Source organism: Pinus tabuliformis, chromosome 2_2 (assembly GCF_031772625.1).
Source record: "Pinus tabuliformis cultivar Carrire ecotype Pingquan chromosome 2_2, CPIR1, whole genome shotgun sequence".
Taxonomy (NCBI): domain Eukaryota; kingdom Viridiplantae; phylum Streptophyta; class Pinopsida; order Pinales; family Pinaceae; genus Pinus; species Pinus tabuliformis.
In genome coordinates this window covers 507207406-507225004 of record NC_142300.1, presented here as the reverse complement: position 1 = coordinate 507225004, position 17599 = coordinate 507207406, and the positions used below count along the sequence as shown (strand labels likewise).

The window sequence follows — 17599 nt, the reverse complement described above, 5'->3', positions numbered from 1 at the left end:
TTACAATTTTTTTATAGACTGAGTTTACAAATATATTTTGAATAATGAGAAGTAACGAACTTAAAACAACCTAAATAACAAAATTTCAGAAAAAAAAATATAAAAATATATAATAATTAAATATTATCTATATAAAATATAAAATACACATAAAACTTTAAATTCATTTAAAAACAAAAATGTCTATTAAAAAAAATAAAAAGAAAATTTTGATTAAAAAAATAATACCTTTCACATACATACACCTCCCGTATTTTACCTGAAAAAACTAAAATAACGAAATAACACCCCGCTTTCCTTTATGAATGGATTAAACCAATACCTCAAGTCACTCAAGTCTATATAAGGCCACTCGTTCCTCACATACACATCTCTATCTTTTCTCCGCCATTTTTTGTCACTCAACGTTTGCATCCACATCTCGAATTTACCTCCACTATTTAGTGTGCGGCTCCATCTCTCATATAACCCTAAAACATGGAATCCAACACTGAGGCCGCCCATATGAAGGTAGAGGAGGATAGTTGGGTTATTCAAATTAAGGAATCTCTCAATAAACTACAAGAAGAAGAGGAGAAAATTGTGGAAGAGTTGTGTGTTTCCGTGTTTAATGTGCCGAAAGAGTTATTCGCAGACAAGCCGGACGCCTACACACCTCAAATGGTTTCCATTGGCCCCTATCACCACTGGAGATCTCAGCTCCATGCCATGGATCGCTACAAATTGGCAACTGCTTGCAGATATCAGAAAAAATTGAACGGAATGCGAAAGTTTCAGTTGGACGTCGTGGAGGAATTTAAAAAACATGATCGGCAAATCCGGGGCTGCTATCACAAATTTATCGACTATAAGGAAGAAACCTTGGCGTGGATCATGGCTCTGGACGCTGTCTTCCTTCTTGAGTGTATGCAATTTTATGTCAAAGACGCTGACCAAAGCTCCGATTCGGACGTCAAGCCGCTGGAACGCGTATTAGATCTGACAGGCACCAGTGCCGTTTACAACTCCATTCTCAGAGATTTGATGATGCTCGAAAATCAGTTGCCGCTTTTTCTAATGAAAAAGCTTTTGGAGATAAAGTTGGGTTCTGAAGCCAAGGCAGAGGAGAGGCTCTCCAGCCTGCTATGTCTATTGTTCGACGAAATATCGCCTTTCAGTTTCAAGTTGCCCGATAATTCAAATCTCCGTCTAAACGAAAGACGGCACCTGCTGGAGGCGATGTACTGCTGTATCGTTCCTCTTTCCAACAGTCAAATTCCAATTCCATTTGAGGAAGAAAAAGATGCGCCGTATCCAGAGGACACGCCAATGGTTACTCCTAATGTAATTGAGGAAGAAAACGACTCGCCTGATGAAGTGGACAGTTCAAGCGTTAGACAAGCCTTTAGTGTGCTCTGGAACATTCTCTTCTCTTTCAACGTTGGCCCCGCTCGATTTATCACGGAGTTGATTGAGCGAGAGCTGAAGTGGAGGCTTTCACAATTTGTGATGAAGTTGCCCTTCCATCTTTTGTTCAGTATTTTTAGGAGACTATGTACAGATGAAAGGAGAATTGAAGAAGAATCGTCTGTTAAGATCATACAGCCCTCTCCAAACGAACTGGATATTCCTTCCGTTGCTGATTTATATTTTGCGGGAGTCAAATTCTCTCCTATTAATGGCGACCTCACCACTATAAAATTTGATGAAAAATCTGCCACGCTTTACCTCCCCGCAGTAAAGTTGGATACCAACACAGAGGTAATCCTCAGAAATCTGGTGGCATTCGAAGCTTCTGCTGCACCTGGTGCGCCCATTTTCAGGCAATATATTGATTTCATGAACGGTATGATCGACGGAGTAAAAGATGTGAAATTATTGAGAGAGAGCAGAATTATTTTTAACCATCTGCAAAGTGACGGAGAGGTTGCCAGCTTATGGAATGGCATGGGCAAGTGCGTTCGGGTCACAGAAGTTGGATATTTGGAGAAAGTTACAAAAGATCTAAATAGGTATTATAGTAGAAAATGGAAAGTTGTTGTGGTAAAGTTTATGAATAATTATATATTCAGTTCGTGGAAGTTTCTCTCTCTTGTTGCTGCGGCGATACTTTTGATCATCACTTGTTTGCAAGCTTACTGCTCCGTCTATGATTGCAGTAGTGGTACGTACCATAATCTTGCCCGCTATTAATGCTGAATTACACAGCAGCGAAATGGAGGACTGCTGTTTCAATTTTTTCTATTTGTGTGATTGTGGATTCACCGGAATCCTACTCACGTTCGAGTTGCACGGGTGGTGTAAAATTCTGTTCATTTGATCGTCTTAATAGTCAACTTTTTCATCATTTGCCATAGGAGCAATGTCTTATAATTTATTGTCTCTTGGGGGTTCAATTTCATAAACTGGGAGGAATAATTCAAAATGACTAGAGATGTATAATCCATTGTTTCCATGCTTTATCTTGAAGTTCACACATATTACTTCTAAAAGTAACAAAGTATTAAGTAATTACGAGAATAATAAATTTAAAACTATATAAAATATTGACATCATATAGGCAGATGTTTGTAAGGGCATCTTAGGTGTTCAATGCTTCAAATTGAGAAGTATATAAAATATTGGCATCATATAGGCAGATGTTTTTAAGGGCATCTTAGGTTTTCAATGCTTCAAATTGAGAAGTATTTAATATGAGAGATGTATGATGCTTTTTTCCTTAAACCTAATAAAATATTAGACAATTAAAAAATATTATAAATAAATAAGGTTTAAAATAGTGGACAATTAAAAAATATTATAATTTTATTTATAATTATAATGCTTTTTAATTTTCTAACATTTTATTATTTGTAAAGAAGAAAGAATTTAAATTAAAAATTTATTATTATATATTAGATTAAAATAAAAATATATGAAATTCAAATATATTTCTTTAAATTATTTAATATATTTATAAGTTTTTTATGTGATAAATATTTTATTTATAAAAAATATAATTCCAGTTATGAAGAAAGTTAATATTATGGATTTTATTTTAATTTAATTATTTTATTAAAATATGTAAATTTCTCAGATATGAGTTGAAATTATTTTAATTTTTTAATAATAATAAAATATTAATTAATATATAGTTTATTTTTTATTTGTGTATTAACTTAAAGATATTTTGTGTACTCTTTTATATGTGCACAAGATTTTCATATTATAAAAATATATTCAAATATATCTGTGATTTATATAAAAGTATAATTTTAATAAGAGAATCAATATTGTGGGGTCTATCTTCACCTACTTATTTTGTTAAAGTAATTAAATTATTTTATTTAAGTAATTAAATTACTTTGTGTAAGTTGGGTCATTTCGAATGTTTTATTTTATTTAAGTAATTAAATTACTTTGTGTAAGTTGGGTCATTTCGAATGTTTGAATCATATGAAGATATTATATAGTATTATATTGTTTATTATTTAGGTAAAATGTAAAATCTCACATATGTATTGAGTTCTCATGCTATAAGAAATCTTGTCAAACACATCTCTCATTTATAATAAAAAAAATAAATCAAATATTGTGATCTCTATTTCACCTAACACATCTCTCATTTATAATAAAAAAAATAAATCAAATATTGTGATCTCTATTTCACCTACTTATTTTGTCAAAGTAATTAAATTACCTTAATGTAATTAAATTGCTTTATGAGAATAAGATATTAGATCATTTCACCTACTTATTTTGTCAAGGTAATTAAATTAGTTTTTTTTTTTTTTAATAATGATAACAAGATGTTAGATCATTTCTCTCTCTTGTTGCTGCGGCGATACTTTTGATCATCACTTGTTTGCAAGCTTACTACTCCGTCTATGATTATTGCAGTAACTGGGTTAAGCAGTAGTGGTACGTAACATAATCTTGCCCGCTATTAATGCTGAATTACACAGCAGCGAAATGGACGACGGCCGTTTCATTTTTTTCTATTTGTGTGATTGTGGATTCACCGGAATCCTACTCACGTTCGAGTTGCACGGGTGGTGTAAAATTCTGTTCATTTGATCGTCTTAACAGTCAACTTTTTCATCATTTGCCACAGGAGCAATGTCTTATAATTTATTGTCTCTTGGGGGTTCAATTTCATAAACTGGGAGGAATAATTCAAAATGACAGTGACTAGAGATGTATAATCCATTTTTTGCATGCTTTATCTTGAAGTTCACACATATTACTTCTAAAACTAACAAACTATTAAGTAATTACAAGAATAATAAATTTAAAACTATATAAAATATTGACATCATATAGGCAGATGTTTGTAAGGGCATCTTAGGTGTTCAATGCTTCAGATTGAGAAGTATATAAAATATTGGCATCATATAGGGAGATGTTTTTAAGGGCATCTTAGGTTTTAAAGCATTCAATGCTTTAAATTGAGAAGTATTTAAATTGAGAGATGTATAATTCTTTTTCCTTAAACCTAATAAAATATTAGACAATTAAAAAGTATTATAAATAAGGTCTAAAATATTAGACAACTAAAAAATATTATAATTTTATTTATAATTATAATGTTTTTTTAATTTTCTAACATTTTATTATTTTTAAAGAAGAAAGAATTTAAATTAAAAAATTATTATATAATATTGGTTTCAAATAAAAATATATGAAATTCAAATATATTTCATTAAATTATTTAATATATTTATAAGTTTTTATGCCATAAATATTTTATTTATAAAAAAATATAATTCCAGTTATAAAGAAAGTTAATATTATGGGTTTTATTTTAGCTTAATTATTTTATTAAAATATGTAAAGTTCTCAGATATGAGTTGAAATTATTTTAATTTTTTAATAATAATAAAATATTAATTAATATATAGTGTATTTTGTATTTGTGTATTAATCTAAAGATATTTTGTGTACTCTTTCATATATGTGCACAAGATTTTCATATTATAAAAATATATTCAAATACATCTATGATTTATATAAAAGTATAATTTTAATAAGAGAATCAATATTATGTGGTTTATCTTCACCCACTTATTTTGTTAAAGTAATTAAATTATTTTATTTAAGTAATTAAATTATTTTGTGTAAGTTAAGTCATTTCGAATGTTTGAATCATATGAAGATATTATATAGTATTATATTGCTCATTATTTAGGTAAAATGTACAATCTCACATATGCATTGAATTTTCATGCTATAAGAAATCTTGTCAAACACATCTCTCATTTATAATAAAAAAATATAAATCAGATATGAGAATCAAATATTGTGATCTTTATTTCACCTACTTATTTTGTCAAAGTAATTAAATTATCTTTCTTAATGTAATTAAATTGCTTTATGAGAATAAGATATTAGATCATTTCACCTACTTATTTTGTCAAGGTAATTAAATTAGTTTTTATTTATTTATTTATTTATGATAATAAGATATTAGATCATATGAGTATTTAGAATAAGAAAGTAATTAAATTACTTTATAACAATAAGATATTAGATCATATGAATATTTAGAATCTTTGAATGATATGAAGATATTAAATGACATTGTATATGTTTTAAGAAAATATAAATGAGATACACATGTTATAAGAAATCTATTCAAAATTATCTATAAAAAAATATAAATGAGATAAACATGTTATAAGAAATCTATTCAAAATTATTTATAAAAGGTTATGACCGAGAAGTCAAAGTTGTGAGTTCCATTTTCATCAACTTATTTCGTTTGATTTTTCAAAATATTTAAACTATTTTATGAGCAATTTCCATAGATTTTTTTTTTAAATGATGTTAAAACATTAGATGATGTGAATTTAATATTTTGTGAAATAAAAAAAATAAATTATTATTATAATAGTTATTATTTGAATTATATAAAATGATTTTTCAAAAACATATTTGTAGTTTCTTAATGATATAAATAATTATTTTAAGTTCATTTATAATAAAATTTTAAATGGTAATTATAATTAATTAAAAATGGATATAATGATGTGATAGATAATTTAGATTTCAATAGTTGTAGAATTAAATCATAGTATATTTCACTTAGTTTGATGATTTTTGTAAAAATGTATAATTATATTTGATGAAAAAAAAAAAAAAAAATGTAAAATATTTATTAAATTTATATTAGACAAATAAAAATATAAAAAATAAAATTAAAAAAATCTCAAAATAACATAATTAAATTATTAATATGATAATTATTATACTAATGATATATAAATACAAATCGATAAATTAAAAAATAATTACTATTTTAGATTGATGAATGTGTTCAACCACTTCATAATGTCCTTTCATAGTGAGGAATTAGGTCGCAGTACTTTCTATTTATTGTATTAATGTGATTGCATTTGTCTTCATTTCAATGCTAATAATGCATTTCTTTCAATATTTCATGCATTGTTTTTTTAAATATATTAATTTCATTTTAATATTCATGCATTGGTTATGGTTTATGTATATGTATTAGTTATGGTTTATTTATATGGTTCATTCAATTTAAGAATGATAACGTGAAAAATAATCTAGAAAAATCTATTAGTTGTTTTGATTTATCATTTTATACATAAATAATATAAATCAATTCATTTTATTGATTTTACTAATGGTAAGCCTAAAATAATTTAGGCTCTAAATAAATGAAATAATAGAGTTGATATTATATTGACTTCAATGATATTATTATTGTGAAAAAATATTCAAAATATTAATTATATAAAAATAGAGTTGATTTAGTGCATTACCAAGTAATATGGATTGAAGAATAATATAGTGATTGATTTCACTAATGGTAAGTGTAAAATGATTTAGGCTCTAAATAAATGAAACAATAGAGTTGATATTATATTGACTTCAATGATATTATTATTGTGAAAAAATATTCAAAATATTAATTATATAAACATAGAGTTGATTTAGTGCATTACCAAGTAATATGGATTGAAGAATAATATAGTGCAAAGCAATTGTAAAGTACATATTATATGTTGCAAAAGAGATTCATGGTGATAAATTAATGTGCATTAATTTTTTTTATTGACCGTGATTTTTATGTTATTCTTTTCACATTAAAACTATTATAATATTAAGATATATAAAACATTTCAAAAATAAGACATAAATATTATGTTGTCATAAAAAGTTATGGACTAGCTAAGAGCATGTACCTACATATCTCAAGTGCTTAAAAATGACAAAATTAACAATTCTTTATTGTTATATGAAGGATTTCACAACATATTTCATGAAACATATTATAAACACTCTTACTTATTGTTTCCTTAATAAATTTGAAAAACATAAAAGTGCATATAAATTATTGGAAAACATGATTAGTATTTGCTTCCTCTTATCCAACACCTAAAGGGGAATAATCCTATCATTCTTATCATCAACTCTTTTATATACTGATTTTTTTATTCATATTTAGCTTCACCTTAAAATTGTATTTATGTTGCATTATTGAGAAATGTTGTAGGCAAGGATTGCTTCTAAAGGTTATTATGTAGAATTTGCAACATATTGAATTTGGCTTCAAATTTGAAAAATTATAAATTCAATGGATCGATGTTGGCATGCCAAGAGAAACAATGATTTACAATTTTGTATATATTTATCATTGCAGAGGGAAATGATATCCCATTAGAATGAAAGTTTATTTTTCCCTTCACAATATTTTCATAAATTATTACATGTCACTCTCATCCATTATTTATTTATCTACCAATACAACTAGACAAGGAATGCCTAACCTAGAAATATAACCTTTATATAATTAGAGTTCCATTCAATCTTTATAAAACATAGAGAGATTTTGAAACCAAAAACATTTGTAATTGGCTTCAACAAATTCATGATGAATGAGAAAAAACCAAGGAATTAATATGAAATAGAAAATGAAACATAGTTATAAAAGAATACAAAGCACCCTATATCACTTGATGAAGATATAGGGCACTTCATGAGAAACATGCATTTCACCTTTGTTCTTACAATGATGTAAATATGATCATTGTTTCTATATTAATTTATTAATGCGTACAATATATCAATTAGAGTTATCAAAATATGATTAGTTATTTAATGTTACAAATGTAAAGATTTGAAAGTAAGTATAATATCATTTGGTTCATAATCAACATTAAATCAACATAATAATCAATAGTCTATAAATACTTATTTTTATGGAAATCAATCACCAATTGGTTTCAAGTGAAGGATGCATTACCAAGCCATATGCTCTATGCAACCTATGATATTTGGTAAATAGGTGCACCCTTGTGCAGAGTCTATGGTTCCACAAGTATGAATCCTCCAATGGATTCTTCTAGTCCTCACACACAAGCCAATTCATAGAATTTCCATAATTTGTCACCTCTTATAGTTACTCCTATTAATTTCGTTCTATTTCCCCTTTAGCCTACATATCGCATGTAATGGTATGTGCTTATCTACCATGTAATCAGTTAGGCTACCCACTTTCCTACATGGATTCAACATTTACTAGTCATGAAATATATGAACTAGGAGCTCTAGGTATTCTTAGTTGTAGTGGAGTTTCTCAATGGTAGTAATTCACCTTGCACATTGCCGAAGAAATTTCAAACAATACTCCTCACCATTGTATTTTAGTGATGGAAGTGTAGGCCATCCTAAAAACCTTCTAATAAAATTATGGATAAAATCTCCCACAAGAAGAAAATATCACAAGTTATATTTGTATGCTATGAACATACCACTTGTCTTTCCAAGAAGTGAATATATCTCAGTTGGGAACTCACTACATTATTTAAATGAATTAGGATAATGTATGATAAAATTCTTAGGCTTGGGTTTATTTTGATATGAATTATGCTTAGGAAAAAGCATTATTATGTTACTTTATCAACCCTTGAGTCCTTAAGCCACCTTACTTTGATCTCTTAATGAATCACAACCTAGCCATGTATTTTATTCCCCCTCCATTTATAATAAATGATGTATCTTCTTATTATCATTCCATGCATGCTTATATAAAACATTATTTAGCTATAAACCTTACATCATATGCACATTCACACATTGCTAATATAGAGCTGTAATTCCTCTTTTCTTTTATGTTTTGATACTTTTAGACTGAACTATTTTTAGATTTGATGGCTCGAAATCCATGTTTTGTTGAACTCGAGGTGAACCATACATTACTGTGATGTAATAATTTTTTTTTTTATTAATAAATAAAAAGGTTGGCCACTACTTTGGAAAGAAACACTAGAGTAAAGAGATTCTTGCCAAACTTGGAAAACCATCAGTGGTGCATGAGATTAAAGTAAATCTTCCCTAAAATAGTCTCCTAAAAATCTGTAGGAGACAATAGATAAGATTTAATGAGATGGTAGAGTAAGATCCATTAAATTACATAGCTAGAGAAAAACGCTAAGTAACATTAGAATAAAGCATCGCATAAGAGAAAGTTGTGCTTTAAAGGAAAAAAAAAGCCTTGGAAATGGGTTGGTAGACTCAAGAATGCAGGGTGGTGACCAAAAAATCTGTTGCGAAGAAGATTATAAAATATATACCATTCTGGAATCGAGAGGTTGAATGTCTGGTGGCATGATAACTCAGCTCGAGGGAAATGGTGGATCAGGTCATGGTAGGGTGGATAATGTTATTCCCAAGTGCAACGCCAAAAATTGTACACGGTTAGAAATTTTGTAGACTTTTAGCTTCGGTATATAATGCTTTATGGATCTCGTACCTAAAGAATTCAATTATGTATATGTTTGTGCATATCTTCTCAATGTAAAATTATGCAAGAGAACTGTGAATGTGTTACCAATTAGTTTTAAGTAGACTATAAAATATGTTTATTTTAGTACTTATTGAATTGGGAATGGGATGAAATGCAGTTATGGGAAAATTAATTGTATATGATTAAGTTAAAAGCATGATTTATAAGTGAAATTAGGCGCAAGGTAGATCGATAGTGTTGGATATTTTTGAATGATGTTAACAATTCTCATTATATTTTCTTCTTGTGATGATTATGGGTGAAAAGGTTCGCGATTTTGTTCTTGGATATGAGAGTAACCCTTATTCCTATAAATTTATGATGTTACGAACCTGCATGCCTCATATGGGCTAGGAGGGGGAACCTGCTAACCTATATATTACTGACATGTTTTTTATTTATAAATTATCAAGGGTTGTAAGATTCTAATATATATATATATATATATAATAGAAACAACCTATCTATAAATTATATGGAAACTCATTTCCTTCAATAAGAGAGATGGGATAAGAGAGATGGGATGCCGATTTTTTGCAAAGAGAATATTTCATTTTAAGTTACGGAATTTCTATTCGGAAAAACCTGAGCATTTCCTAGAAAGAGTAAAGGCTACATATCATTTTGGGTGTTATTAATTAATGTAAGAAATAAATGTGAGGAATTGTTTTTTTATCACTTTAGACCCAATTTATATGATCATTAGGTGATAATGTAGAATAAAAAGAATATAGAAACATATTTACACTCAGAAGGCATACAACCAATAAAATGTTTCTGGAATTCAAATACATCTTGCCGAGGATATTGTAGCTTATGGTTTTTAGTAAGATTAAACATAAAACCAAATATATTGTACATAAAGATGTCATTAAATTAGTTGGAGTGCTAAAAATTATACCAACATTACTTACTAATTTGACAAGAGCGCCATGTAACATCCTACAATTCTATTTTTCCACCAAGACTGAAAATCTAATTAATTCGGCACCACATAGTAAGAAACATGGAAAATGGAATGAGTGCTAAAACTTATAATAAAATTCCTTAGTAATTTGACAAGAGCACCATATAACATCCTACTATTCTAATTTTCCACCAATACTGAAAATCTACTTAACTGAGCACCAGATAGTAAGAAACATGGAAAATGGAATGAGAGGGTTTAAGGTGGTTTCGACAAGCAGAAGTGGAGGATGCGTATTGCCTTTATAACATATCCCATGATTGTAAGTACCAAATTTCATTGCCACTCCATGAAAACCTCCTGTGAAATAAACTCAATAAAATTTCTAGAAAGGAATTCTAGAAAAAAAAATATTTGGAATCATAACAGTATAAGAATATATTTCGGGACCTGTGTATATACTCAAAACCCATGTATAAAATAAAATTGGAATCATAACATTACTTGATACAAATCGAATACATCATATATGTGTTTCTCGGTACTAGGACTAGATAAAACCAAAGTAATTGAGGTTATTGAAGACTATACAAATTCCATCCATATGCCATTTCTTAAAAATAAAATGACATGGACCCCAGCAAAATGGGGAATCATAAAAATCAAGTGAGATAGGGGTTCATAACCTAATTACTTCCACTCGGATTTATGAAGGTAGGAGGACATGAAATGTATCTCTATACCATGAAAAAAACCGAGTAAAGCCTTCAGATAAGATAGGGACCAACCTGAAAGAGGTGAGTAGGAATTAGAGCATAGATAGTAACTAGAGCAAGGTGAAATCAAGCACGATGAATAACACATAGATACCTAAAACCACATAAGTAAGAATGAGGTTAAAACAATAATGGTAAAAGTTGAGAATTACATGTAAACCCCATCACCATTTTAAGAAGACAATACATGTAGATATATGAATCCTCTGCATGCTTCTCTTGTACATCATGAAGTAATTAAAACAAGGAAACGAGAGAATGCAACCAAAAGATTATGATGACACGGAAAGCAACTAAACGTGAAATCCTGTGGTAGCCAAGGTATGAAGCCTTTGGCATTATATTCAGGAGTTGCGAAGTGAGAATTTTAGAGAATCACTATTAAAAAAAAAAGAAAATGGTAATTTCTTGATCAGGTTACCTGGGTTGTGGTATAGGTGTTGATGTGCAATCCATGAGAAGCTAGAGTTACATCACCCGACCTTGAAGGAGACTTGGAACGAAACACCAGTGGCGGAATGAATAGAATAAAAAATTAGTTAAACATAATAGAGTCTCCAAAACCCTTAATCAAGGTGCATGAACCTCAACCCTAGGGAAATATGAGGAGGCCCATTATTTTTTAAGAACCCCAACTTACCTGAAGAACGAGTAGTTGAATGCCAAAAGGAGGAATTCTCGATTTGTATGAACGTTGAAGGAGATAAAAATAAAAACAAATTAGCACCGAAACCCCATGCCTCTCAGAGAATTCAAAAGGCAAATATTATCCAGACCTCATTGTTGTTATTTGAGTTCAATGCAAAATAAGAGAAACTACTATATATATTGGAATAGAGCCATCGCCTCTGGTGACATGAACCATTGCCTAAAACCTTGGTACACTTGGAAGAAAAAAAATTCTCCTATCTATCTGAACGACAAAATGAAAAAAGGAAAGGATAGAATTGGGAAAGGCAATGTCATCAAACGAGCTAGGATTTAGCGAGGGAATCCCAAGAAAAGCCTCAGTTTTTGGATAAGATTGAAAATTTATCACAATTGGATGAGGATGTGGGTGTTAAGGCCCGTGGAGGTCATGTGAAGATAAACCCTACTTCCTATCACAACCTTCCACTTTTCCCTCATGTCTAGAGGTGAGTACCATACGAACAAGTTATTAACGATTCAAATATAATGTGCCTAGGACCGTGTTGAAATTTCAGCCTTGAGAAACCCTTGGGAGTTCCCTAAGTTAATACTTATTACCACCAATGTAGCCAACCACATTGGCATAATGAGACTCTTTGAAAACACCTCCACATAATACCTATCATGGTTAGCCTTTATACATTACAATCCGACGATTAAAGTGGAATATTAGGTGCTTATGCTTGATTTAGTCGTCCATACTTTAAAGAGTTCAGTGGTTATACTTGAAATAAGTTCTTTAAGGGTTACCATACATCAGTTATCAAGACCTAAGATAACTTCTCATACACTTCAATATGTGTAGAGAGTAGTCGTAAGTGAACCATATGAATAAAATAAGTACAATGTATATGCATGTTAAAACAAAATAATTTCCTACACTTCGGTGTCAAAAAAGTAGTCATGATAGTTTGAAATTCTGATGTGATGGAGGACATAGCTATATTGTTAATCTTCCTCCTCGTAGCACCTAGAGAAGGGATGCCTTGGAAAGCTTATTACATTACTTCAGTTAAATCCTCACAAGACTAATGGTAGAGTAATACACTAACATAATAAGATTTACAAAAAAATAAAAATAAAATATGGTAGGAATTAGGAGATATGACATATGGTATCAGAGCCCAACCTCAAAACTAGTCCTATATGGAACCACCATATTAGAGAATAATATGTGCAAGAAGTCAATTAAGATTTTTTTTTTGTCTAATAAAAGTTTGTGGTGATTATATAATATTCCAATGAAGCAAGGGAATGACTCGAAATGGAAGACGACAACCATCCACCTGAAGTAGAAGGAGAATAACTTTATGTATAGTTGGGAGCAAGAATTAACACCGCACCAGCTAACTCGTGGAAATGGTAAATAATTTATAGCAAGAGCTAATTTACCTAAAAACCAACAATCAGTGGTTGTTGAAGGAAAGTGAAGAACAAGAAAAAATGATTAGGGATCTAACTGAAAATTCCAGTCACGGGATGATGGAAACATGAGAGGAGGGAGGAAGAAAGGAAATATTGAAAAGGGAATAGTTGAGTCTGAAATGGAGAAGTTTGAAAGTGGAGATGATTCAGATAAAACCTATATAAAAATGGCAAAAGGGAAGAAGAAGATGGAGCTGCAAGGGGAATTTTGAAAAATAAAACCCCTTACATTTGATGGGGAAAAGGAGGAGGATGCATAGTAATGGCTCTTCAACATGACTAAATATAATTTTCAAGTTAATGAGTATGAGAGCAACTTGAAGGCCAAATTTGCCATTAATCAGTTGCAAGGAAAAATTACTCTTTGGTAGGAGGAGGTCAAAATTGTGCATACTTTGGAGAAAAGAAAATGTCCTGGGAGGAATTTCAGAAAATTTTTAAGTCTCAATACCTAAATGAACAATATTATAATGATAAAGCAAAGGAATTCCATGAGTTAAGATTGGAACAATTAACTATGGATGCATTTGTGGTGAAATGCACCAATTAGATGTGGCATGTCCCTTTTATTAAAGAGGGTAAGGCCAAGGTACAAAGATTTATGAACTTCCTACCATCCCCTTACAAGGATAGAATTGTGTTCGACAATATTATAACAGTGGATGAGGAAGTAAGGAAATCAAGGTTGTGCAACCATCATTTTAAGTATAAAATAGAATGTTCAAAACCTTGTCAAGGCAAGGATAAAAGCATATCTACGATGGGGCCAAAAAGGCTAAAACCCACTTATCTTAATTTTTTTGAAAGGGGCCATCAACTGAAGAAATTTAGCAAAGGAAATTCAAACCAGTTGACACAGTCTCAAACTGGGTCCAAACCCATGGAGTTTAAAAATAAAATGATCAGTGGAGTCAAGGAGAGAGAACCGTTGAAATTCTGGGGGTGCGGGGAACCTGATCTATTGAGAGATTTCCTGCATAATCCTAGATTTATTCAAAATATTCAAGTTATCAACAAGGCAACAATTGTGAATGATATTTCTAAGAACATCCCAAGAATAAGTGCAGCGCTAGAAGATAAACATGTAGAGCACCAATCTACGATGATCAAGATTAAAGGTACTATTTTAAACCAACATGTTTTTGTTTTAATTGATTCAAGGGCTAGTTTGAGCTACATTACTCTCCATATTATGGAAAAATGTAAACTAAAAATTGAAAAATTTAAGACTTCATGGTTGGTATAGTTAGCAACACACACAAAGAGGAGGGTAACCATCCAAGTGAGACAGTTCAATATCAATGTAAATGGTTGTTCCATAAAAGTAAATTTAAATATACTACCCTTAGGATCTTATGATATGTTAATAGGCATCGATTGGTTAGAAGAACATAAAGTTGTTATCAACTTCTTAGAGAAAATAGTAAGTTGTACGAGTGAAGATGGAAAAACCAAATTAATTAGAGGCATACCAAAAGCTATCTCAGTTAGGTAGATTTCAGCTCTACAAATGAAAAAGAGTGCAAGGAGAGGATGTCAATTTTTTATTGTACAAGTAGAAATAAATGGAAAATAAAAAGAAAAACAAAATATAGAGACCTTCCTAGTCGTTAAGGAATTTTAGGATGTGTTTCCAATGCAAATTTTAGGCTTACCCCTCATAGAGATATAGATTTATCAATTGATCTATTACTAGGTACAAGCTGAGTTTCTAGAGCTCCTTACAGAATGAGTATACCCAAATTACTAGAGTTGAAGATGCAGTTATAGGAACTACTAGATAAAGGATAAATTAGGCCTAGTGTCTCATCGTGGGGGAATCCCATGTTATTTGTCAAGAATAAGGATGGTACATTTATAATATGGATTGATTAGAAACAATTAAACAAGTTATGTATTAAAAATAAATACCCATTTCCCTGTATTGATGATATGTTTAATCAAGTAAGCGGGGAAACCATATTTTCAGAAATTGATTTAAGGAACAGGTATCACTAGCTAAGAATAAAATATGAGGATGTTCATAAGACAACTTTTCAGACTATATATGTACTACAAATTTTTAGTGTTTTTGTTTGGCCTTACTAATGCACCAACAAAATTTATGTGTTTAATGTACAACTTGCTGAGTAAATATCTTGATGAATTTGTACTAGTACTTATAGATGATACTTTGGTGTGCTCCAAAGGAGAAGAAGAGCATAATAAACATCTGGAATTAATGTTGCAAAACTTAAGAGAGCATCAATTAATATATTCTAAATTCATAAAGTGTGAGTTTTACAAGGACAAAATTCAGTATTTGGGACATGTTATTTAAAAGGAATGATTGTTTGATGATCCTAAGAAGGATAGGGCTATTCCAAATTGGCCCATACCTAAGGATGTCTCAGTTATCCATTCATTTATGGGAATCAAAGGATATTATTGAAGGTTCATAAAGGGGTTTTCTAAATTTGCTTAGCCTATTACATCCTTGCAGAAAAAAGGATCAAAGTTTGAGTGGACAACCAGATGTCAAGGAAGCTTTGTCAAATTGAAACAATTGCTTATTGTAACCCATATTTTAAAAATTACATACCATGATAAGGATTTTTTTTTTCGCAGAGCCTTGTTTAGAAGGTTTGGGAGGAGTTTTGGTACATGAAAATTTAGTAGTGGCTTATTAGTATAGGAAGTTGAAACCACATGAAAAAATTGTGTTGTTTATGACATAGATCTAGTTGTGGTAATGCATGCTCTAAAGATGTTGAGACACTACCTATTGGGGAAGAAATTCATTTTGGTAACAGATCATATCAACTTGAAATATTTTTTTTGCCAACCAGATCTTAATGCTAGACAAGCTAGGTGGATGGATTTTCTTAGAAAATTTGAATATGATATTAAACACATCAATGGAAAGGAAAATAAAATAGCATATGATTTAGTCACACATGAACATGCTCTAATGGGTTGTATGCTAGTAGTATTAGGAAAATTTTTGTAGAGAATATTAAAAGTTCAGTGCAAGAAGATCATAAATACCTAGAAATTCAACAGAAATTGTAGAAAACAAAAATTTTGGGTTGTGCTGAAAACTCTAAGAAAATGTTAATCTATAGAAATATATTTTATGTCCCTAATGTGAGTGCTTTTAAACAGATGATAGTAAATGAATATCACAAGAACTATATGAAGGACATCTCAGATATCATAAAATGATAACAACATTAAGGAAATATTTTTCTTTCCCATGAATGAAAAAGGAGGTGGAAGAATATTTTTCAAAATGTGTAAAATGTGAGCAAGTGAAGGTTAGAACATCAACAACCTCTTGGATTATTTAACCCACTACCCATTCCTCAATGGAAATGGGAGGTGATTTCATTAGATTTTATTAGAGGATTTCCAAAGACAAAATGAGAACGTGATTCCATTATGGTGGTGGTGGACACCTTAAGTAAAGAAACACACTTTATACCTGTACAATCTACCTATGGAACAACAAAAATATCCAACATTTTCATGAAGGATATTTTTAGACCACAAGGAGTACCAAATATGATAGTGTCTAATAGGGATGCTAAATTTATTTCTAAATTCTGGAAGGCTTGGTTTGGGGGAATGGGAACAAAAATTAATTTTAACACTACATACCACCCCCAAATCGATTGATAGTGTTATAGACATTTTTGGGCACTACAACCCCAATCATAAATGTCCATAAACCAACCGCTCTTAAGTCCTTAAAAGTGTTGTTCCAACCCCTAAAAGAACAAGGTCAACTGATTACAGAATCTCCCAGAAGTTCTCCATGAAAAACTACTCAGAACTGGTCAAAACTGGACCATCTCACCTGCTCCATGGTCAAAGTGCGTTGCATCACACCTAAATGCACATGGGAGGTGTGATGCATACTGAAAAGCCCTTCTATGGGGTGCGATGGGCGAGAGTGGACAAATGGCAGGGTCAATCTGTGAGGTGGAGGATCATGGAATCTTCCAGAAACTTCTTCTGTGACACTTGCCTCTCTGCATTCACCCAGGG

The 17599-nt window shown here is 30.5% G+C and overlaps 1 pseudogene; it reads left to right on the top strand.

Moving 5' to 3' along the window:
• Positions 1–477: 477 nt before the first annotated feature.
• Positions 478–2172, top strand: LOC149193585 (putative UPF0481 protein At3g02645 pseudogene; annotated as a pseudogene).
• The last annotated feature ends 15427 nt before the right edge of the window (positions 2173–17599 follow it).